This window comes from Lolium perenne, chromosome 7, assembly GCF_019359855.2.
Source record: "Lolium perenne isolate Kyuss_39 chromosome 7, Kyuss_2.0, whole genome shotgun sequence".
Taxonomy (NCBI): Eukaryota; Viridiplantae; Streptophyta; class Magnoliopsida; order Poales; family Poaceae; genus Lolium; species Lolium perenne.
Window position 1 is genome coordinate 107,651,747 of NC_067250.2, and position 26,235 is coordinate 107,677,981.

The window sequence follows — 26,235 nt, forward strand, 5'->3', positions numbered from 1 at the left end:
ATCGGTGGTGACCCTAGTGACTACCGGTTCTTGGCTGAGGCGCCCAAGGAGATCCCTCAAGGATATGCATGCACGTATGTGCCAGATTGTGGCAACCGGCCACTCTCAAACCAGGCCACAACGTCGGGGACTCCGGCGCAAACAGGAGGAACGTCGGCAACGAGCTCGAGAAGCGTACGTGGCTAACTAAGTACGCCACCCCGACGAAACTCCCGAGCCCAGCTCCTGCGGTTGGCTCGAGCTGGAAAAGCAAACATGGCTGGCTAAGTACGCCACCCCGGCGAATCTTCGAATACATCTCCTGCAGCCGGTGCGGTGGATCAGATCGGTACCATGCGAGAGACCAGTTCGGCATTATGCCGAAAAGGAGGGCAATCGGCTATTCCAAGCCGTACCCGACGAGTACGAGATGATCCCGCTGCCACCTAAATATCGGCTCCACGACTTCTCCAAATTCGGTGGATCGGATGGCTCCAGCTCCATCGAGCACATCGGCCGATATTTGGCGCAACTAGGACCGGCTTCAGTGTCGGATCAGCTACGCGTGAGGCTCTTTTCACAGTCCCTCACAGGATCGGCTTTTGGATGGTATACCTCTTTGCCGGCAAACTCCATCCAGTCTTGGAAGCAATTGGAAGAACAGTTCCATACGCAATACCATTCAGAAGCTTCCGAGTCTAGCATTGCCGATCTAGCACAACTACGTCGAAGCGCGGAGAAACGGTGACAGAGTACATCCAGCGCTTCAGGAATCTTAGGAACCGATGTTATTCGGTTCGTATAACTGAAAAGGAAGCAGTCGAACTGGCGGTAGCTGGCCTTGCAACACAGCTCAAGGACATGGCCTCCCAAGCAGATTATCCCTTCTTTGGCGCACATGGTTCGAAACTATCGGCATATGAACAGCGCCACCGGACCTGTACCAAGACAAGTTCAAGCGTGCGGTAGTCATGGTCGATACGAGAGGAAGGTGAAGTGCTGCGGGAGACCAAGAAATAGCGGTGGCTGAGTGGACTCGGGGAGGAACTCCCGTATCCTGCAAATGGGTAAAACCACCAGGGCCGCCCAGGGGATTTGATTTTGACGTGACCAAGACTGAACAAATCTTCGACCTCCTGCTTAAGGAGAAACAGTTGACGATTCCTGAAGGTCTCAAGTTCCCTACGGCGCAAGAGCTAAACGGAAAGCCGTACTGCAAATTCCACAACTCGCTTTCCCATGCCACCAACGACTGCAGGGTGTGGCGTCAGCACATCCAAGCGGCGATAGAGAAGGGGCGTTTAATTTTCAACCAATACGCCATGAAGGTAGACACCCAGCCCTTCCCCGCCGTTAATATGGTAGAAGTCATCTACCCCGAGGGCTGCCAGCCAGGTCCCACGTTCCGCGACTGCATGGTAGGGCACGGGAACCACTCGGCAAAGATGGAGATGAGGGCAGCTGCTCTCATAGCAAGGACACGAAGAGGCCGCTCCACGCGATCGGCTCCATCATGATGGCAAGCGCTACGTCACGAGAGGGAGAAGTGAAGAACGTAAGATATCGGCGACCTCTCTCGATCACCTCCTCAACAAATATGTGAGTCAGTATGACCAACGCCGACGGTCCAACTATGATGATGAAGGAGATCGTCTGGCTAGAGAAGCCAGAAGACATCGTCGGCAGGATCGCGATGAGGAGGAGCACGAGCGCCGTGCCACGGACAGGCCAAGGGAGCAAGAAGACAACGCCAGACACTGGGATTGCCCTTTCTTCAGACACTGCTGGGATTCAGGAATGAGCCGATTGCCCACAATCGGCAATTGCCCAGAATGCAACAAGAAGAAGAAGGAGGCAGCCAACGTGTCTGTGTTTGAGCGCTTAGGGCCTCTCCCACCACCAAGCAAACGCGCTGAGTCACCTCGTTGGGCAGATCTTGAGGATTCAGAAGACGAGGGACTAGAAGAAGAAGAAGACAGGTACCACCGTCCAAGGTGGTGCCCTGACGGACTCAGCCGTTCACAGAAACGCAGGGTTCAGCGGTTGCGCGGCCTGGAGGAAGCCGAAAGGTTATACTTGCATACGCTGAGGAAGGCACGGCCTGATCTGGCTGCAAAAGTTCAGCGAGCCCTGAATGAAGAGGGTCGTCCACGGAGGATGGAGTGGCGTCCCAAGCAAAAGAAAGCCGGTGATGAAACATCGGCTGGCACAAACATGGTGCTCGTCTTGCCGACAGAGCTTAATGCTCCACGATTATACGATGCTCTCAAGGTGGATGACAGCAGGCGCATCAAGTCAGAGGTTGGGTTGGTTTTATCCAGCCTAACCAAGTAGCAAGATTAAACCAATGAGCAAACCGTGCGAGGCTGATCCTTGTGATCGGCCCCAAAAATTTTATGGAGGAACATTACAAAACCTTCATCGAGCGAGCAATGTGGAGGCCGATTCCCGCAATCGGCCAAAATTATCTTCTGCACATATTCTGTTTATGGTCAGCAACGATCTACTGGGCAGCGGCCGCGTCGGCAGATGGAAGTCAGCATGAATCTTTGCGAAGACGACGTACAAGTGCAGTGCCCTGGCTTACCCAGAAAGCCGATATCTGCAATCATTTGGCAGATTCGGCTCGGGGGGCATATAGTCAGATGAACATGTGCGGATAAACATGTGCAGACATGCGTGTGGTGGAACATTGGGGGCCGATTAAGAAAAATCGGCCAAACAAAAACAAAAAAAAAAAAACAACACCAAAGTTTAGCCGATGCAGATACGTGGCCATCGACTCTAATGGAAGAGCTCCTCAACTGAGTGACTTGATAACTTCGATTCAAGAACCTTTGGTTTCCTCTTTGCGAGCAATGTGCAGATCAGGTTAAGGATGGGTTGCATCAGATTCACCACAGGGGAGGAGCCGATCTGACTTGCAAAGCGCGAAAGTGGACTGAAGAAGCTCGGGGGGCAGCTCACCCTGAAGGTTCTCTGCTCTGGAGAGCCGATTTTGCTGAGATCGGCTGGTTCCGCGTCATGACTTGGAAACCGATGGCGACACATTTGGTTAGTCCACTGATATGCTCGCTTTGATAAAGGCTCGGGGGGCAACTGATGGCGCAGAATTTGCCGTTCTTAAGAAGCCGATTGAGATTTCATCAGGCTGAAAACACAATGGTATCGACTTCGGGATCAAGTCGTTTTCGGCAGTAATTCTGGTTCCCTCGTGAGAACATCGATTTGCCTAGTTGTCCGCCAGAACTCAAAGGGATGGGGCATTAAGTTACCGGTGCGTTGTCATCGGCCTGTTGGCCATTGGCTAAGTGACGATCGGTGGGGTCGGCAGAAGAGAGAATCAGCTCAATCAAACTCAGAAGAAATCGGCAGAATTAAGATTGGGGAGGAGTTCTTCAACGACAAACCAGATTTCTTACATAGAAGAGCTGATTGCTCTCAAAAGGGAGTACTAAGGGGATACATTGCCCCATCTACTGTTGCTGATCCTATTCTAGAGGTCCTATTCTACGGGCCGTCACTGCCCTCGTCGTCACCATCGTCAGCGCTGTCAGCGCTGCTCCCGGCGAGCTCGTCGTCGCTGCTGTAGCAGCCGCCGGCAGGACCTTCGTTGTCCTCGTCCTCCACGTCGTCGTCATCGTCGTCGCTATCATAATCACTGAGATTCCCTGACCAGGGGCAATGGCGCTTGGCTGGCGGCGCGTCGGAGAGGCTGTCGTCGTCGTCCTCCTCTTCCTCTCCCTCCTCCTTCACCTCGGGGGAGGTGAAGTCATCCCAGGAGAAGCGATCGTCGTCGCTCTTCTCTTCCGATTCCCCGTTGGCGAGGAAGCGGAGGTCGCTCTCCCCGTCCGTCGAGGATTGGTCGTCCTCGGACCAGATGGAGAAGTCATGGTCGACTCCTCCCCGGCCTCAATGGCGCGATGGATGTTGGCCACATAAACTTCTTGTGGGCTCGGTGCTGGTATCGGCTCGGGAGAAGAAGACTCGAAGGAAAGTCCCGACGAGGCGGAGGAAGAAGAGGACATGGTGCGCGAAGGGTTGTTTTTGGAGTGCCGATGGCTGGAACAGAGGAAGAGGATAAAGATGACTATTTAGTCGGCACGGTTAAATAATGAGAAACCTGGTGGGAATTACTGCCATCACAGTTTCCGAAGGGGTAATGTCAGAGCTGTCAAATTTTGCAGAAGCTGAAAGGACAGGGCATAATGATGACGGAAGCTGCAAATGGCTCTGTCCTGCCACGACATGACCCTTCGAGAGGAAAATACAATGATTTTGGAAAAATTATTTCCAAAACCAGGGGGGCATGTGTTATCACCAGATTTTGGACAAATCCAGAGGTGGGCCATAAGAGAGATGGGCTTAGAGGACTACACGTGGAAGATCTCTGAAGCGGCCTTGCACGGAGAATTTGGGCTAGTTTGCCCGTGTATCTTTAATTATAGTAGGTCATATCTTAGATCAAGGTTTAGAATTTGTATCGCGCACGGTGGGATATTCCCACGTTAGAAAGTCCGCTGGACTATAAATATGTATCTAGGGTTTATGGAATAAACAACAACACAACGTTCACCCCAAAAACAAACCAATCTCGGCGCATCGCCAACTCCTTCGTCTCGAGGGTTTCAATCAGGTAAGCGACATGCTGCCTAGATCGCATCTTGCGATCTAGGCAGCACAAGCCCCACGTTGTTCATGCGTTGCCCGTACTGAAGCGTCTTTGATGGCGGGCAACGTAGTTATCATAGATGTGTTAGGGTTAGCATAGCTCTTCGTATAAACATGCTTACGTAGTGCAACCCTCGCATGTCTAGCCGCCCTCACGCCTATCTCAGGCGTGGGGGCGGCACCCTGCTTGTTCATCATCTAGTAGATCTGATCCGTTACGATTGCTCCTTGCTCCGCAAGGATTAGTTTAATATCTGCAATAGTTAGGCCTTACGAAGGGGGGGAGGATCCAGCGGCACGTAGGGTGGCGTTCGCAAGTCCTAAACAGGATGTTCCGATGATCAACGTCACGTTGGTTGTGTGGCCTTGTTTAGGATCGGCTTACGAGCACCGTGCGTGGCCGCGAGGCCCAACCTGGAGTAGGATGATCCGATTATGCGGTGAAAACCCTAAATCGTCGTAGATCTCATTAGCTTTATCTTGATCAAGCAGGATCACCAGGTATTCGTGCACCCCGTACGGATCATGGGTGGATCGGCTCTTTGAGCCGATTCACGAGATAACTTTGAGAGCCGATCGAGGCTCTGATTTAATGTTTACGTGTATGCCATGCAGGAACTAAGCGAGGCATCCCCATCACCTTCCTGACCAGGTATAGGTCAGGTGGCACGCCCTTGCACTTCGCATCGCCGCGTGTGACCAGAAGAGCATTGCGGGCCGTCGCTCGGAGGGGTCTCAGCCAGCCGCAGCTCTAGGCTCTTCCCGGCTCTACCGTGTTGACAGGCCGCTGCCCGCCGGTGGGTTTTGGCGATCAACAATTACGCGCAATACTTAATGCAATTGTCTGTTGTTAGCAACTTAATACTGGAGGGGGTTCGGATGATAACCTGAAGGTGGACTTTTTAGGCATAGATGCATGCTGGATAGCGGTCTATGTACTTTGTCGTAATGCCCAATTAAATCTCACTATACTCATCATAATATGTATGTGCATGGTCATGCCCTCTTTATTTGTCAATTGCCCAACTGTTCTGTTTTGACAGATTCTGCCTTTTATTTCGCATTGCCTCTTTTGCTATGTTGGATGAATTTCTTTGATCCATTAATGTCCAGTAGCTTTATGCAATGTCCAGAAGTGTTAAGAATGATTGTGTCACCTCTGAATATGTTAATTTTTATTGTCACTAACCCTCTAATGAGTTGTTCTAAGTTTGGTGTGGAGGAAGTTTTCAAGGATCAAGAGAGGAGTATGATGCAACATGATCAAGGAGAGTGAAAGCTCTAAGCTTGGGGATGCCCCGGTGGTTCACCCCTGCATATATCAAGAAGACTCAAGCGTCTAAGCTTGGGGATGCCCAAGGCATCCCCTTCTTCATCGACAACATTATCAGGTTCCTCCCCTGAAACTATATTTTTATTCCATCACATCTTATGTGCTTTGCTTGGAGCGTCGGTTTGTTTTTGTTTTTGTTTTGTTTGAATAAAATGGATCCTAGCATTCACTTTATGGGAGAGAGACACGCTCCGCTGTAGCATATGGACAAGTATGTCCTTAGGCTCTACTCATAGTATTCATGGCGAAGTTTCTTCTTCGTTAAATTGTTATATGGTTGGAATTGGAAAATGATACATGTAGTAATTTGCTATAATGTCTTGGGTAATGTGATACTTGGCAATTGTTGTGCTCATGTTTAAGCTCTTGCATCATATGCTTTGTACCCATTAATGAAGAAATACATAGAGCATGCTAAAATTTGGTTTGCATATTTGGTTTCTCTAAGGTCTAGATAATTTCTAGTATTGAGTTTGAACAACAAGGAAGACGGTGTAGAGTCTTATAATGTTTACAATATGTCTTTTATGTGAGTTTTGCTGCACCGGTTCATCCTTGTGTTTGTTTCAAATAAGCCTTGCTAGCCTAAACCTTGTATCGAGAGGGAATACTTCTCATGCATCCAAAATACTTGAGCCAACCACTATGCCATTTGTGTCCACCATACCTACCTACTACATGGTATTTTCCGCCATTCCAAAGTAAATTGCTCGAGTGCTACCTTTAAAATTCCATCATTCACCTTTGCAATATATAGCTCATGGGACAAATAGCTTAAAAACTATTGTGGTATTGAATATGTAATTATGCACTTTATCTCTTATTAAGTTGCTTGTTGTGCGATAACCATGTTCACTGGGGACGCCATCAACTACTCTTTGTTGAATTTCATGTGAGTTGCTATGCATGTTCGTCTTGTCTGAAGTAAGAGCGATCTACCACCTTATGGTTAAGCATGCATATTGTTAGAGAAGAGCATTGGGCCGCTAACTAAAGCCATGATCCATGGTGGAAGTTTCAGTTTTGGACATATATCCTCAATCTCAAATGAGAAAATTATTAATTGTTGTTACATGCTTATGCACAAAAGAGGAGTCCATTATCTGTTGTCTATGTTGTCCCGGTATGGATGTCTAAGTTGAAGAATAATCAATAGCGAGAAATCCAATGCGAGCTTTCTCCTTAGACCTTTGTACAGGCGGCATAGAGGTACCCCTTTGTGACACTTGGTTAAAACATGTGCATTGTGATGATCCGGTAGTCCAAGCTAATTAGGACAAGGTGCGGGCACTATTAGTATACTATGCATGAGGCTTGCAACTTGTAAGATATAATTTACATGATACATATGCTTTATTACTACCGTTGACAAAATTGTTTCATGTTTTCAAAATCAAAGCTCTAGCACAAATATAGCAATCGATGCTTTTCCTCTATGGAGGACCATTCTTTTACTTTCATTGTTGAGTCAGTTCACCTATTTCTCTCCACCTCAAGAAGCAAACACTCGTGTGAACTGTGCGTTGATTCTTACATACTTGCTTATTGCACTTATTATATTACTCTATGTTGACAATATCCATGAGATATACATGTTATAAGTTGAAAGCAACCGCTGAAACTCAATCTTCCTTTGTGTTGCTTCAATACCTTTACTTTGAATTATTGCTTTATGAGTTAACTCTTATGCAAGACTTATTGATGCTTGTCTTGAAGTACTATTCATGAAAAGTCTTTGCTATATGATTTACTTGTTTACTCATGTCATATACATTGTTTTGATCGCTGCATTCACTACATATGCTTTACAAATAGTATGATCAAGGTTATGATGGCATGTCACTCCAGAAATTATCTTTGTTATCGTTTTACCTGCTCGGGACGAGCAGAACTAAGCTTGGGGATGCTGATACGTCTCCAACGTATCGATAATTTCTTATGTTCCATGCCACATTATTGATGTTATCTACATGTTTTATGCACACTTTATGTCATATTCGTGCATTTTCTGGAACTAACCTATTAACAAGATGCCGAAGTGCCGATTCTTTGTTCTGCTGTTTTTGGTTTCAGAAATCCTAGTAACGAAATATTCTCGGAATTGGACGAAATCAACGCCCAGGGTCCTATTTTGCCACGAAGCTTCCAGAAGTCCGAAGAGGAGACGAAGTGGGGCCACGAGGTGCCCAAACCCTAGGGCGGCGCCCCCCCCTTGGCCGCGCGGCCCTATGGTGTGGGGCCCTCGTGTGGCCCCCTGACCTGCCCTTCCGCCTACTTAAAGTCTCCGTCGCGAAACCCCCAGTACCGAGAGCCACGATACGGAAAACCTTACTGAGACGCCGCCGCCGCCGATCCCATCTCGGGGGATCCAGGAGATCGCCTCCGGCACCCTGCCGGAGAGGGGATTCATCTCCCGGAGGACTCTACGCCGCCATGGTCGCCTCCGGAGTGATGTGTGAGTAGTCTACCCCTGGACTATGGGTCCATAGCAGTAGCTAGATGGTTGTCTTCTCCCCATTGTGCTTCATTGTCGGATCTTGTGAGCTGCCTAACATGATCAAGATCATCTATCTGTAATTCTATATGTTGCGTTTGTTGGGATCCGATGAATAGAGAATACTTGTTATGTTGATTATCAAAGTTATGTCTATGTGTTGTTTATGATCTTGCATGCTCTCCGTTATTAGTAGATGCTCTGGCCAAGTTGATGCTAGTAACTCCAAGAGGGAGTATTTATGCTCGATAGTGGGTTCATGTCTCCGTGAATCTGGAGGGGTGACAAGAACCTCTAAGGTTATGGATGTGCTGTTGCCACTAGGGATAAAACATTGGTGCTATGTTCAAGGATGTAGTCACTAATTATATTACGCGCAATACTTAATGCAATTGTCTGTTGTTAGCAACTTAATGCGGAGGGTTCGGATGATAACCTGAAGGTGGACTTTTTAGGCATAGATGCATGCTGGATAGCGGTCTATGTACTTTGTCGTAATGCCCAATTAAATCTCACTATACTCATCATAATATGTATGTGCATGGTCATGCCCTCTTTGTTTGTCAATTGCCCAACTGTAATTTGTTCACCCAACATGCTGTTTATCTTATGGGAGAGACACCTCTAGTGAACTGTGGACCCCGGTCCAATTCTCTATACTGAAATACAATCTACTGCAATACTGTTCTACTATTTTCTGCAAACAATCATCTTCCACACAATACGGCTAATCCTTTGTTACAGCAAGCCGGTGAGATTGACAACCTCACTGTTTCGTTGGGGCAAAGTACTTTGGTTGTGTTGTGCAGGTTCCACGTTGGTGCCGGAATCCCTGGTGTTGCGCCGCACTACATCCCGCCGCCATCAACCTTCAACGTGCTTCTTGGCTCCTCCTGGTTCGATAAACCTTGGTTTCTTTCTGAGGGAAAACTTGCTGCTGTGCGCATCATACCTTCCTCTTGGGGTTCCCAACGAACGTGTGAGTTACACGCCATCAACGGGCGTAGCATAGTAGTTTGTCTCGCCTTAGTTTGAGTCCTGCAAATGTAGTGGCAGTCCGACCATGGACGCTTCGACCGGGGTTCTTCCCATGAGAAGGGACGCAACCCATTTGCCTTTTCAGGTACGCGGGGTACAACCTATGAGCTCCCATTGAATAATGCCCCGCAGTTGGTCGCGGCATTCCGGAGGGTCGAGCTGGTCGGGGAATTGGCTACTCCTGGGTAAACGACCCCTCGGACTCTGGTGTTGGGAGGTACAACTCTAGGCGGCATGTCTTAGGCTAAGGCGAGCAGGCGAAAAACTACGATCGGGTACTTGTCGTGGCATATGTTATTATGCAGGGATGATGCCCACACGATGAGTATTCGGATCTTGTGGGGAAAGTGTACAACCTCTGCAGAGTGAAAACTATTCGAATAGCCGTGTCCGCGGTTATGGACGGTCGGGAAGGCTGTTGCTTAGCCTGAAGAGTTTTTGTTTCGCAAAAGTGTTTTCTCAAATATTGTTTTGGGAAAGTGATGCCAGTGGGACTGGTGGAAAGTGTACCTGGGAGGTACGGTGGAAAGCTGAAATGTTTTGTGTTGGCCATATGAGATGGCCGAGAAAGAAATTGGGTCACCCTTACCTATTAGTCTGCAAATAAAATGGTCTACAGAAAAGTTTTTCAACAACAATATGAAGATGTTATACTCTCGAGAGGAACCACCTCTCACTCCTTGTCGCCCTAGTTTAGTGCCTGTTCCTTGCTACTGCCATATTGCATATCCTTTACTTCTCTCTAAGGTGGTTTGCGAGTACATTCAAACGTACTCATTGGCATTGTTGTCCTGGCTATTTACTTGGCCAGACTTTGAAGAGGAGTACTACGAAGAAGAGGAGTACGACGCCGAAGACGCGAACTAGGTCGCTCTCCCAGTCAGCCGCCTGTAGGGTAAAGGCCTGACGTGGGTTCCACCGCTGTTTGGAGTCAAATAAATTCATTGCTTTGTTTGTTGAACTTCGGCCTTGATGGCCTATGATGTAAGACTTCCGTATTAATGTTGTTTCGGTACTGTAATGGATGATGTAATCTGGTATCAGTTCGGTTATGTATTCACGATGGAATGATCTTGGGATCGTGAAATTGTATGCATAACAGGAGTTCTGGACTGGTAAGTCCGGGGCCCCACAGGAGTCCACTTGGGACTCCTCCTCCCTTAGGCTGGCCGGCCAAGGTGGGTGGAGTCCTTCCATCCTTATTTCTTCCGGACTCTTCTAGAACCTTCTAGAACCTTTGATGTCTACTTTCCCCCTCCTTTCCTGTAGACAGTGTTGGGCCTCCAAGAGCAGAGGTTTGTAGAACAATAGCAAGTTTTCCCTTAAGTGGATCACCCAAGGTTTATCGAACTCAGGGAGGAAGAGGTCAAAGATATCCCTCTCATGCAACCCTGCAACCACAAAGCAAGAAGTCTCTTGTGTCCCCAACACACCAAATAGGTGCACTAGTTCGGCGAAGAGATAGTGAAATACAGGTGGTATGAATAAGTAGCAACGGTGCCAGAAAATAGCTTGTTGGCGTGTAGTTGATGGTGGTAGTATTGCAGCAGTAGTAACGCAGTAAAACAGTAAACAAGCAGCGATAGCAGTATTTAGGAGCAAGGCCTAGGGATTACACTTTCACTAGTGGACACTCTCAACATTGATCACATAACAGAATAGATAAATGCATACTCTACACTTTTGTTGGATGATGAACACATTGCGTAGGATTACACGAACCCTCAATGCCGGAGTTAACAAGCTCCACAATTAATGTTCATATTTTAGTAACCTTATAGTGTAAGATAGATCAAAAGACTAAACCAAGTACTAACATAGCATGCACACTGTCACCTTCATGCATATGTAGGAGGAATAGATCACATCAATACTATCATAGCAATAGTTAACTTCATAATCTACAAGAGATCATAATCATAGCATAAACCAAGTACTAACACGGATGCACACACTGTCACCATTACATCGTGCAGGAGGAATAAAACTACTTTAATAACATTGCTAGAGTAGCACATAGATAAATTGTGATACAAACACATTGCAATCATAAAGAGATATAAATAAGCACCTCACTATGCCATTCATAACAGTGAATAAGTATTCTGTGAAATATAGCCTAAGAGACCCACACGGTGCACACACTGTCACCTTTACACACGTGGGACAAGGAGTCTCCGGAGATCACATAAGTAAAACTCACTTGACTAGCATAATGACATCTAGATTACAAGCATCATCATATGAATCTCAATCATGTAAGGCAGCTCATGAGATTATTGTATTGAAGCACATATGAGAGAGATGAACCACATAGCTACCGGTACAGCCCCGAGCCTCGATGGAGAACTACTCCCTCCTCATGGGAGCAGCAGCGGTGATGAAGATGGCGGTGGAGATGGTAGCGGTGTCGATGGAGAAGCCTTCCGGGGGCACTTCCCCGTTCCGGCGGCGTGCCGGAACAGAGACTCCTGTCCCCCAGATCTTGGCTTCGCGATGGTGGCGGCTCTGGAAGGTTTCTGTGGGTTTCGTCGAACGTAACAGGGTTTTCGATCCAGGGGCTTTATATAGGCGAAGAGGCGGCGCCAGAGGGTCGAAGGGGTGCCCACACCATAGGGTGGCGCGGGCCCCCCTGGCCGCGCCGCCATGTGGTTTGGTGGGCCTGTGCCCCCTCCCTGGTGGCTCTCGGGTGTTCTGGATGCTTCCGGGCAAAATAGGAACCTGGGCGTTGATTTCGTCCGATTCCGAGAATATTTCGTTACTAGGATTTCTGAAACCAAAAACAGCAGAAAACGAGGCGGCACTTTGGCATCTTGTTAATAGGTTAGTTCCAGAAAATGCACGAATATGACATAAAGTGTGCATAAAACATGTAGATAACATCAATAATGTGGCATGGAACATAAGAAATTATCGATACGTCGGAGACGTATCAGCATCCCCAAGCTTAGTTCTGCTCGTCCCGAGCAGGTAAAACGATAACAAAGATAATTTCTGAAGTGACATGCCATCATAACCTTGATCATACTATTTGTAAAGCATATGTAGTGAATGCAGCGATCAAAACAATGTATATGACATGAGTAAACAAGTGAATCATATAGCAAAGACTTTTCATGAATAGTACTTTCAAGACAAGCATCAATAAGTCTTGCATAAGAGTTAACTCATAAAGCAATAATTCATAGTAAAGGCATTGAAGCAACACAAAGGAAGATTAAGTTTCAGCGGTTGCTTTCAACTTATAACATGTATATCTCATGGATATTGTCAACATAGAGTAATATAATAAGTGCAATATGCAAATATGTAGGAATCAATGCACAGTTCACACAAGTGTTTGCTTCTTGAGGTGGAGAGAAATAGGTGAACTGACTCAACAATGAAAGTAAAAGAATGGTCCTCATAGAGGAAAACATCGATTGCTATATTTGTGCTAGAGCTTTGATTTTGAAAACATGAAACAATTTTGTCAACGGTAGTAATAAAGCATATGTATCATGTAAATTATATCTTACAAGTTGCAAGCCTCATGCATAGTATACTAATAGTGCCCGCACCTTGTCCTAATTAGCCTGGACTACCGGATCATCACAATGCACATGTTTTAACCAAGTGTCACAAAGGGGTACCTCTATGCCGCCTGTACAAAGGTCTAAGGAGAAAGCTCGCATTGGATTTCTCGCTATTGATTATTCTTCAACTTAGACATCCATACCGGGACAACATAGACAACAGATAATGGACTCCTCTTTTGTGCATAAGCATGTAACAACAATTAATAATTTTCTCATTTGAGATTGAGGATATATGTCCAAAACTGAAACTTCCACCATGGATCATGGCTTTAGTTAGCGGCCCAATGTTCTTCTCTAACAATATGCATGCTTAACCATAAGGTGGTAGATCGCTCTTACTTCAGACAAGACGAACATGCATAGCAACTCACATGAAATTCAACAAGGAATAGTTGATGGCGTCCCCAGTGAACATGGTTATCGCACAACAAGCAACTTAATAAGAGATAAAGTGCATAATTACATATTCAATACCACAATAGTTTTTAAGCTATTTGTCCCATGAGCTATATATTGCAAAGGTGAATGATGGAATTTTAAAGGTAGCACTCAAGCAATTTACTTTGGAATGGCGGAAAATACCATGTAGTAGGTAGGTATGGTGGACACAAATGGCATAGTGGTTGGCTCAAGTATTTTGGATGCATGAGAAGTATTCCCTCTCGATACAAGGTTTAGGCTAGCAAGGTTATTTGAAGCAAACACAAGGATGAACCGGTGCAGCAAAACTCACATAAAAGACATATTGAAAACATTATAAGACTCTACACCGTCTTCCTTGTTGTTCAAACTCAATACTAGAAATTATCTAGACCTTAGAGAAACCAAATATGCAAACCAAATTATAGCATGCTCTATGTATTTCTTCATTAATGGGTGCAAAGTATATGATGCAAGAGCTTAAACATGAGCACAACAATTGCCAAGTATCACATTACCCAAGACATTATAGCAAATTACTACATGTATCATTTTCCAATTCCAACCATATAACAATTTAACGAAGAAGAAACTTCGCCATGAATACTATGAGTAGAAACTAAGGACATACTTGTCCATATGCTACAGCGGAGCGTGTCTCTCTCCCATAAAGTGAATGCTAGGATCCATTTTATTCAAACAAAACAAAAAAACAAAAACAAACCGACGCTCCAAGCAAAGCACATAAGATGTGATGGAATAAAAATATAGTTTCAGGGGAGGAACCTGATAATGTTGTCGATGAAGAAGGGGATGCCTTGGGCATCCCCAAGCTTAGACGCTTGAGTCTTCTTGATATATGCAGGGGTGAACCACCGGGGCATCCCCAAGCTTAGAGCTTTCACTCTCCTTGATCATGTTGTATCATCTCCCTCTCTTGATCCTTGAAAACTTCCTCCACACCAAACTCAAAACAACTCATTAGAGGGTTAGTGCATGATAAAAAACTCACATGTTCAGAGGTGACACAATCATTCTTAACACTTCTGGACATTGCCCAAAGCTACTGGAAGTTAATGGAACAAAGAAATCCATCCCACATAGCAAAAGAGGCAATGCGAAATAAAAGGCAGAATCTGTCAAAACAGAACAGTCCGTAAAGACGAATTTTAAAAGGGCACCAGACTTGCTCAAATGAAAATTCTCAAATTGAATGAAAGTTGCGTACATATCTGAGGATCACTCACGTAAATTGGCATAATTTTCTGAGTTACCTACAGAGAATTTTGCCTAGATTCGTGACAGCAAAGAAATCTGTTTCTGCGCAGTAATCCAAATCTAGTATGAACTTTTCTATCAACGACTTTACTTGGCACAACAAAACACAAAACTAAGATAAGGAGAGGTTGCTACAGTAGTAAACAACTTCCAAGACACAAATATAAAACAAAGTACTGTAGCAAAATAACACATGGGTTATCTCCCAAGAAGTTCTTTCTTTATAGCCGTTAAGATGGGCTCAGCAGTTTTAATGATGCACTCGCAAGAAATAGTATTTGAAGCAAAAGAGAGCATCAAAAAGCAAATTCAAAACACATTTAAGTCTAACATGCTTCCTATGCAAAGGAATCTTGTAAATAAACAAGTTCATGAAGAGCAAAGTAACAAGCATAGGAAGATAAAACAAGTATAGCTTCAAAAATTTCAGCACATAGAGAGGTGTTTTAGTAACATGAAAATTTCTACAACCATATTTTCCTCTCTCATAATAACTTTCAGTAGCATCATGAGCAAACTCAACAATATAACTATCAAATGAAACATTCTTATCATGAGTCTCATGCATAAAATTATTACTCTCCACATAAGCATAATCAATTTTATTAGTTGTAGTGGGAGCAAATTCAACAAAGTAGCTATCATTATTATTCTCATCAAGTGTAGGAGGCATAGTATAATCACAACAAAATTTACTCTCCATAGTAGGTGGCACCAAAAGACCACTATCATTATAATCATCATAAATAGGAGGCAAAGTATCATCAAAGTAAATTTTCTCCTCAATGCTTGGGGGACTAAAAATATCATGCAAACCAGCTTCCCCAAGCTTAGAACTTTCTATATTATTATCAACAATGGTGTTCAAAGCGTTCATACTAATATTACTACCAGCATGCAAATAAGATTCCATAGGTTTTTTAATTTTCGCATCAAACAATCCATGTTTTAAATCAGGAAATAGAATAAGAAGATCATTCTTGTCCATTATGCCAAACTAGTGTAAACAAGAAACAAAAAGATGCAATTGCAGGATCTAAAGGAAATAGCTTCGAGTACTTACGGCGCCGGGAAATAGCTTAGTAGCCGAGATCCGGAGTGTGAGTACCTTTTACCTTTCCTCCCCGGCAACGGCGCCAGAAAATAGCTTGATGTCTACTTTCCCCCTCCTTTCCTGTAGACAGTGTTGGGCCTCCAAGAGCAGAGGTTTGTAGAACAGCAGCAAGTTTTCCCTTAAGTGGATCACCCAAGGTTTATCGAACTCAGGGAGGAAGAGGTCAAAGATATCCCTCTCATGCAACCCTGCAACCACAAAGCAAGAAGTCTCTTGTGTCCCCAACACACCAAATAGGTGCACTAGTTCGGCGAAGAGATAGTGAAATACAGGTGGTATGAATAAGTAGCAACGGTGCCAGAAAATAGCTTGCTGGCGTGTAGTTGATGGTGGTAGTATTGCAGCAGTAGTAACGCAGTAAAACAGTAAACAAGCAGCGATAGCAGTATTTAGGAGCAAGGCCTAGGGATTACACTTTCACTAGTGGACACTCTCAACATTGATCACATAACAGAATAGATAAATGCATACTCTACACTTTTGTTGGATGATGAACACATTGCGTAGGATTACACGAACCCTCAATGCCGGAGTTAACAAGCTCCACAATTAATGTTCATATTTTAGTAACCTTATAGTGTAAGATAGATCAAAAGACTAAACCAAGTACTAACATAGCATGCACACTGTCACCTTCATGCATATGTAGGAGGAATAGATCACATCAATACTATCATAGCAATAGTTAACTTCATAATCTACAAGAGATCATAATCATAGCATAAACCAAGTACTAACACGGATGCACACACTGTCACCATTACATCGTGCAGGAGGAATAAAACTACTTTAATAACATTGCTAGAGTAGCACATAGATAAATTGTGATACAAACACATTGCAATCATAAAGAGATATAAATAAGCACCTCACTATGCCATTCATAACAGTGAATAAGTGATTGCATGAAATATAGCCTAAGAGACCCACACGGTGCACACACTGTCACCTTTACACACGTGGGACAAGGAGTCTCCGGAGATCACATAAGTAAAACTCACTTGACTAGCATAATGACATCTAGATTACAAGCATCATCATATGAATCTCAATCATGTAAGGCAGCTCATGAGATTATTGTATTGAAGCACATATGAGAGAGATGAACCACATAGCTACCGGTACAGCCCCGAGCCTCGATGGAGAACTACTCCCTCCTCATGGGAGCAGCAGCGGTGATGAAGATGGCGGTGGAGATGGCAGCGGTGTCGATGGAGAAGCCTTCCGGGGGCACTTCCCCGTTCCGGCGGCGTGCCGGAACAGAGACTCCTGTCCCCCAGATCTTGGCTTCGTGATGGCGGCGGCTCTGGAAGGTTTCTGTGGGTTTCGTCGAACGTAATTGGGTTTTCGATCCAGGGGCTTTATATAGGCGAAGAGGCGGCGCCAGAGGGTCGAAGGGGTGCCCACACCATAGGGTGGCGCGGGCCCCCCTGGCCGCGCCGCCATGTGGTTTGGTGGGCCTGTGCCCCCTCCCTGGTGGCTCTCGGGTGTTCTGGATGCTTCCGGGCAAAATAGGAACCTGGGCGTTGATTTCGTCCGATTCCGAGAATATTTCGTTACTAGGATTTCTGAAACCAAAAACAGCAGAAAACGAGGCGGCACTTCGGCATCTTGTTAATAGGTTAGTTCCAGAAAATGCACGAATATGACATAAAGTGTGCATAAAACATGTAGATAACATCAATAATGTGGCATGGAACATAAGAAATTATCGATACGTCGGAGACGTATCAACCTTCCAGAGAAAATACCGGATCATTTTCAAACCTAGAAAATGACTTCCTATATATGAATCTTATTCTTCGGACCATTCCGGAACTCCTCGTGATGTCCTGGATCCCATCCGAGACTCCGAACAAAACTTCGAACTCCATTCCATATTTCCATATCTACTTAAACGACATCAAACCTTAAGTGTGTCACCCTACGGTTCGCGAACTATGTAGACATGGTTGAGACTTCTCTCCGACCAATAACCAATAGCGGGATCTGGAGATCCATAATGGCTTCCACATATTCAACGATGACTTAGTGATCGAATGAACCATTCACATACGATACCAATTCCCTTTGTCACGCGATATTTTACTTGTCCGAGGTTTGATCATCGGTATCACTCTATACCTTGTTCAACCTCGTCTCCTGACAAGTACTCTTTACTCGTACCGTGGTATGTGGTCTCTTATGAACTTATTCATATGCTTGCAAGACATTAGACGACATTCCACCGAGAGGGCCCAGAGTATATCTATCCGTCATCGGGATGGACAAATCCCACTGTTGATCCATATTCCTCAACTCATACTTTCCGGATACTTAATCCCACCTTTATAACCACCCATTTACGCAGTGGCGTTTGATATAATCAAAGTACCTTTCCGGTATAAGTGATTTACATGATCTCATGGTCATAAGGACTAGGTAACTATGTATCGAAAGCTTATAGCAAATAACTTAATGACGTGATCTTATGCTACACTTAATTGGGTGTGTCCATTACATTATTCATATAATAACATAACCTTGTTATTAATAACATCCAATGTTCATGATCACGAAACCATGATCATCTATTAATCAACAAGCTAGTTATACAAGAGGCTTACTAGGGACTCCTTGTTGTTCACATAACACACATGTATTAATGTTTCGGTTAATACAATTATAGCATGGTATGTAAACATTATCATAAACACAAAGATATATAATAACCATTTATTATTGCCTCTTGGGCATATCTCCAACATTTCTAGCACGGCAGCCGGCGTGGGAAACACCATCCCAGGGAGCGGCGGCGCAAACTCGCGCAAACTCTAGCTATTCGGCAGTGAGATGGATCTTATTGACGAGGCAAACAAACGTATGAGTTACGGAAGGAAAGCTTTTAGGCTCCGAAGATTGCTCCCTGCATACGTAAAATATCGGCTGTTTGTTGCCTTCTGAGATTTGATGCCTGCTCAGATGCAGTACTAGTTATCAAGTAATCAGTAATTACATACGGCAATTAGTACATACATTAGAATAATTATACTACTACATCGCTGCAACATATTGAGGGGGGGCGACACATTGGGGGGTGTCTGACCCCTGCTCGCCCCCCTTGCCTCCGCCCCTGTCCTCTTTGACTAGACCATAAAGGTGCGCGTTGCTGCACCCATCCATCTTGAGAAAATTATGGTCGAGATATTTATAGAAGTTCAGATGATGCAAGTATTTGAGTTATAGTTTCTCATATAAGCATGACATATCATTCATAAAGTACATCTGTAAACCAAATTTATTCATATCCACTCTAGAAAACAAACCTCCAAACTAACTTCCAACATAAAAGTTTTAGTTATGATGCATATACAACACATTATTGTCTACAGAGAATGAACTCCAGCATAATTGTTCAAAGCAACACCAGAATAATCATGATGAAACATTGTAAGTATACACGAGATAATACAATCCTAGGGCGTGAAAAGTTCAAAACTACTTGAGGTTGTCCATATAGTTTTCTATCATCCGCCTTGAAGAGCAAAGCCTCGTCACTCCAACATAGCCTTTATTATTTGCGAACATATTCAGTTAGGGCACGAGGATAATGTCATATATAAAAAGAAATGTGCTGCTGGGCTTGCTTCAATTCTTGGTACTGCAAAAGGGACAGAGTATCATGAAGTTACTATTCTAACACCCAACTTTACTAACATCATCCGGAATGCACACTTTCGTGTCTTCACAACATAGATGAGCAAACCTGAAGGATAAAATTAGTAAGAAAACATCAAGAATCTTGACAGTGGCAGCAGTTAGCCAGCGACTTGTAGTAGCGGGCACACTTTTTAAAAGAAGTAGAAATAAGCACTGAACTGAACGCCTAGTTTTCCTATGACACTCAACTAATCATTCCCTTCTGAAATCCAAATACTGCACTTTATATGATTTCATCAGAACTTTTGCCTATTTTAAGCTAATAGTTTTTGTATGGCATGTAGTTAGATTTTGCTGCTCCTGCTGCAACATTCCTACAACATCAGAGCAAATAAAATTTGTCCTTTCATATTCAGAGTGATTCTGGCCCAATGTCTTTACGATGGGGCAGCATTTGCTGTTGAGTGCAACTCTGTTCCATCAGGCAGAGGTACTTACAGATTCACAATATTTCGTGGCGTACAAAGAAATCAACTACACAAAGCTACTTACTGATGAGTGCATTCAACGAAATAATGATCAGTCCAACTACTTATGTGTGCATTCAACTAATAATTGGTTAGTAAAAACTACTTGCCCTTTACCTTTCCAGTAGTTTCCTCAACAATTGCTTGGGAGACCTACAAAAACAATACAGCAAGTGAGGGTAGAAACTTCCATGGAAAACTGGGCGCATATTTATGAGTGCGCCACTATACAGTAAATGACTTCTACTGACGAAAACTCAGTCTTTTTTTTACTGTTCTACCAAACAACAATATTTTCGAACCAAAAATAAATGACAGAAGAGGAAATCCACCTGAGCATTTAATTTCCCCCTCGAGCAGCTTAATTAAGACAATGCCATGAAAGAGCTGTTGGGGTATTTTTTTTGAATTTATAACTGATCCACTGACATAAATACTTTCTTATCCATTTTAAAATACCAGTAATTATGAAAAAAAGTTAGATTTTAAAAACACCTCGCTGAGAGTTGTGTCACTTTAAATCATAGTATTGAATGAGCCGCTTAATCAATGATTGTAAGCAAACTAACCAACCTCGGCGGCAATTATGGTTTAGCATGCACAATAAGCATTGACGTAAATTATATGAAAACCAAATAGATAAGCCATCAACAATACAAGTGTCCAGTATAAGTTTGTATTGTTGATTGGCCTATCTATGTAATTATACTGAGGAGATCTACCTTCTTTACACGTGCGTATTTTTTGTACACCTAATGGGTCCTGGCATGCATGGATAATGACGCATACAGTGAGAAGATCTAACATCAGTGTTAGTTCATTCAGAAGACAAGGATATAACTAACATTAGCGCTAAAAACATGGTACAAGTACAGAGCACAAAAAAAAATTACAGCCCTAGGCAGCTTGTTCTTGGTGACTTTGAATATGCTCATACACAATTAATCAATGGTCCAGTACTGCTATTGCTCTATAATAGCATTCCAATTCTCGTTTTTGTGAAGTTGTCAACTGATGGTGGAAACAACTATATATTACGAATTAGCACTTGAATATATGTGCGCTGAAGTGTTATGTTTCAAAATTTCATTAGTTCTTATAAAGGGAAACAATCTCAAGACCTTAAATATATATGCGCTTAAGTGTTCAATACTACAGTACAAATTAGCACTTAAATATACGTTGACGTGTTCTAATTTCAATATAACCACACTGGTTTGACACGCGATGTGTGACAATATAGAACACCATTTATTCACAAATAAAATACCTAGATACAACAGACCTTGGCATCTGAATAATTTACCCTCTGTGATAAATAATTATAACTATGTATCCCAGCCAATTAGTTCTCTAAGCATAGGAGAAAGCAGTGGCTTTTTGATATCCTTCAAATCCATCGGTTCCCTTAGTTCATATAGATTTTTTTTTACTACAAGCTTTCTAATGAATGGAAATTTAAAATTGTAGTGTTATGTATATTTCTTGGGACCAAAAAGTTACATCCTGCTATTTGGCCTCATGCACAATATGCCGGAAGGATGAGAAACACACCTCAAGTATTGGCTTAGAATTTAGTAGCTGCATCAGCATATACCTCCTTTTAATTTAAGAGAATCACAAGCATGTGCACATTAAGCTTATCAGAGACATGACAGTTTATTGATAATTTAGAAACACATGCTATTCCTCACATCACATACCAATAGGGAAAAAATATTGATGGGTTGAAACTATACCTGGGCAAGGAAGGAAAAAAGAAAGGCACAGTTGCTGCAGTAGGCCGCTTCTTGCAATTAGCACTTGCTGCAAACTGTGTGAGATTTCACAAGAACAAGGTATTGGTTTGCCAACTGTGACATCCAGTAAAGGGTTTTGTTATCTACTGTCAAGAGCAAACTAAGTCGTCCATAATATTAAGTAAAGAGAAATCTCACTGTTCGCTCAAGGTCAGTACTACGGATTGTAGATTCCTTCTGAATTTTTATTGGCCAAATTTGGCACTCGATGTTGATTGTTTCCTGTTTAGTATCTTAAGGATCAAGAGGAAACCTAAGTAATAAAGCCTTATAACATATAGCGATAGCAAGTTCTTCTCTGAAGAACAATTTTTGATCCATAGCCTGTCATATTCTGGTTTCTGCCTTTTGCTGTTTTAAAATTAGTAAATCCAAAGATAAAAACGGCGAGAGAAATTTGTCCAAATACTGATAAAATATATGGAACTCCCCTCTTACCAGGCTCCACAATCCTAGACCACCCCTCCACAGAGTTCTTCTAACTGTAGGTGTGCTGCAGTCATAATATATGCCCCCTTGATGTCGCCACCACAGCTACATTCGACATCTGTGTGCCTCGATCGAGAGCACCCTCCTCTTTGTTGTTCCCATCTCCTGTCAAACCCCAGCAGAACAAATCTAACACCAGATAGAGTAAACCCAAAACTAACAATTCCCAACAATTATTGTGAGTTGTACTTCACCTTCATCGCGGCCAAGCCGACGGGTCAGATTTTGATTTGGCGTCGTGGAGGCATGGAGCACCATGGTAGCGGAGGTTTCCGCCTCCTGATCCTGCAGCGAAAACCAAAATAAATTGAAAGCAGAAAGTACACAATCTGATCATACTCGGAACTTGGAGTCGTATCGAGGTGGGAAACAACACAAGGGGAAAGTACACAAGCTGATCAGAGCTTAACCTTGGGACGCCAAATCCAACCGTAGTAAATTCGCATCAATTAGCTCAAGAGTTCCTGAAACAAATTAAAACAACAGGTGCCTGAGTAACAAGAACACAATAGCAAAAATCCAATGAATTGATTTCAAAAAAGAAAATCCAATGAAGGAGGACTGGAGGACACAGGTCAACCTCAAAAGCAACTCTAGGCAAGAGCGATGTCTGCCAAACGGACGGAGATGCATGATATAAAGAGTAACCTAGCTAATAAGGCCGCTGCAATAGATGCGGAGTAACGTACCTCCAGTCCGATTAAAAGGGAGATAGTGTACCTTCCTCGATCCTCGTCATTACTCCACCTTGCTTCGCGGCGAACAAAGGAGCTGAAGGAGCACGGGGCAATGATGACCTGGGAAGGCGACAGAGAGAACTAAGCTGGTCTAAGCAATCAGCAAGGACGGCCTGGTCAAATGAACGAGAGCCCATGTGCAACAACTTCGGTACTAAATCAGCCCAATTCACCAGAAAGCACCCAGGTTAATCTTCGGAGAAGAAGCCCCTTAATGGTGGGCTGGCCGAAACGGACGATTTGCATGGTTAAAAGGCCACTGCAGCGTAACGAGATGATCAGCAGCTCAATCGGACGGCTATGGACGGCAAAACGCTGTGGTGGCTCCTAGGTAGTTCCATCTTACTGTTAACTAACTAGAACATGGAAGCGCGCGTTGCTGCGCCCGTCCGTGTTAAGAGTAAAAGATAGAAATATTTGAGTGTGTCAAGGAGATTTTCATGTGTTTAACATAAACCAATAGAAACTGCTTTAAGTCCATCAGTTAGGCATGACTTAAAACTGTAAACAACATTAAAAATGAATGTTTGATGACACTCGATGCGCTGAATTATTGAAACTCATCATCATGTGAGGTAGACATGTTAATACTGCACACAAAGATGGATCTTGTTAAGGGAATGTAGTTCATTGGTCTAACACACATTGCTAATTGTTACAAATTGACAAATTCCATTTAAATATATTTATAACATGTAGGCATGTCTTTACTTTGCTTCAACAATCATAGTTACATTTAGCTGGGAGCGGTGTTGCAATATACATATGTTAACATATGAGTAATTATAAGTATGATTTCATAACAAGTCGATAGCTATGATAATGTGCCACCATTTCTCATTTCTGAAAAAAAAATGAAAAAGGAGGGAGACTATGGGTACCCGCGGGTGTAAAGCGGTTGAGAGAAGTCATGCCGGGATAGCAAACTCTGTTGTAATTTTTGTTCCTTTTATTTTTATCGCAACTTATTAAATAATAGACTTAGGAAAAGCTTTTGCCCCTGTTTTAGAAAAAAAAGTTCTCTGTAACACTGAACAATTTGATGCACAATATCATCCCGATATCACCAAAAAAGCTAAATCCATTAGAAATAGTGCCTACTCAAGAAATGCCTGCAGTTCATGAAACTTACGTGACCGAATGTAGGAAATAGCACAAATGAGGTGTACATAACGCTGCATTGGCTTATCTAGTGAACCAGTTTGTCATTACTAACCTGTTCTGAAGGTTTCCCATTTTTAGGTCATCCTAAACCTCAACAGTCAGCTTCTCAACTTAAAATAAGGAACCTCCTGGCCTCCGATAAATTTCCACGCTGTAACGGGTATATGAATATCAGGAGATGTACTACTCCATTGGCAAAACCGCACAAGATCAAACAACTGGAACGAAAACCATATTACATCACCTTACAATGTTTGGCACAATTAACCTAAAAATTGGATGAACACATAGTTGCAAACAATATTTCAACCTAACTCTGGAAATCGGATATGTTACTAAATATTATTTCACAATGCAAGAATGCAAGATTAATTGTTGAACTAACATAATATAAATATTACTGCTACCTAGACCGCATAACCAACATGTAAAAACTGTTAGTTAAGTTTCTATTTAAAATCATAAATATAGACAAACATGAAATGAAAGGTTTAACATCTATAAAAAAGTTCAAACACACCATAGAAACTACCCCGTTCTAGGATTTTAAAAATATGGTTATTTAGGTGGCGTGATTAATCACATTAGATGCATCAATGAATTCTTGCTACAACAAATTCTAATTGTACATTTTTTTATTGTTATTGATTTAGGAAACAAATAAACAATTATGACTGCGAAGCGCACAATTTCAATGTAAAAAAATTTGGCTTCCGTGAAAGATAAACCAAGTACAATCCCCTATTTTTTAGATTAATTTTTCTGTCAGCAAATCCTTTTTCTGTAGATGGTAATAACCAGAAACTAAAGACCAGATTATTTTCACATGTCTACTCTCTCGAATAGGTCAACAGAGAGAAACTGAATATAATAGTATAAAATAAAGAAAACTCGGATATATGGTTTATAAGCAACTTGGTCATTTCCTCCAAAAGCAGCCTCGCTCTACTATCTGCATTTTGAAATCTACATCAAAATTTTATTGTGGTTAGAAACAAATCGTGCGTTCTGATTAGCTAGTTAACCATCTGTAGTCAAAGGTTATGGTTACGATCTTTTCTCCAATTCGATATTATTTATAATATTGAGATCTGCAAGTATACTCTAGTACAAATATCAAGCCTATTTCGTCACAAATAGTCCTATATACTTAACGTAAATTCCCAAATCTGTGTGAAATAATATTCAAGTGAAAAAACTACAAGAAGTCAGAGAAAATGTAAACATGAATTAAGAAGAGATCTCGATATTTAACCTCTGAGTTTTGCATGCAAGCATGTCCATGTTCAGATGTCATAATCTATAAGTTCGTGGTAGAGAAAATGCAGATTCCTGTATAGAGTTACATAAGATCAATCAAAGGATGCCGCAAAACATAGGGCATTCAAAAATATAATATGTGCATACACTTATCAGAAACTATAAATTAGTTAAGTCATGTTTTAATTGTAGCAATCAATAGAAGATGTTCTTCTGTGAAAAACATCGTCAGGACTGAATGGATATGGGAGAAGCTTTCTTAATATCTCAGCATGAACATTAGTTATTTATTTCGAAGAACTTGAAAGCTAGAAAGAGAAAATCTGGATCTCCAGCATTAGGAGCTGTACTGAACAAAACTTCTACCAGGAGATTCAAGAGCCTGGGACAATATTAGCTTTATATGGATCTACAATGAATAGAAAAGTTAGGAAGAAATAACTGAATCTATCGAGTGGTCAAGTGTTGGAACCATTTACAAACGACAAAAGAAATTTGGAATGTGCAACTACTACATTTATAGAAGATATCCCAATTGACATGACATAGATTGAATTTGTAAATACAGCGGAGCGAGACTTACATAGTAACATTCCTAGAAACTAAAATCTTATTTTACCTCTTTGAACCAAGATACTACTGTGGTAGGATAGACAACAACGAGAAGATCTGCTATTCTTCTTGCAGTTGCATCAGGCAATAATCGTCCCAAACA

General features: G+C 42.8%; 1 protein-coding gene and 1 long non-coding RNA gene across 3 annotated transcripts in view; one reads left to right on the forward strand and one right to left on the reverse strand.

The window, feature by feature from the left end:
- Positions 1 to 26,235, forward strand: part of LOC127316357 (uncharacterized) — a 95,245-nt gene that overhangs the window by 67,241 nt on the left and 1,769 nt on the right. The window lies entirely within an intron of this gene.
- On the reverse strand, positions 19,296 to 22,995 carry LOC127316358 (uncharacterized). 2 transcript variants are annotated; one of them, XR_011749423.1, is made up of 5 exons: positions 22,770 to 22,995; positions 22,554 to 22,644; positions 22,309 to 22,464; positions 20,189 to 20,224; positions 19,296 to 19,650 (listed from the first exon to the last, which is right to left on the reverse strand). It is a non-coding gene; the product is annotated as an uncharacterized lncRNA (long non-coding RNA). The 2 variants fall into 2 exon arrangements; XR_011749422.1 differs by having other exon boundaries at positions 20,189 to 22,464.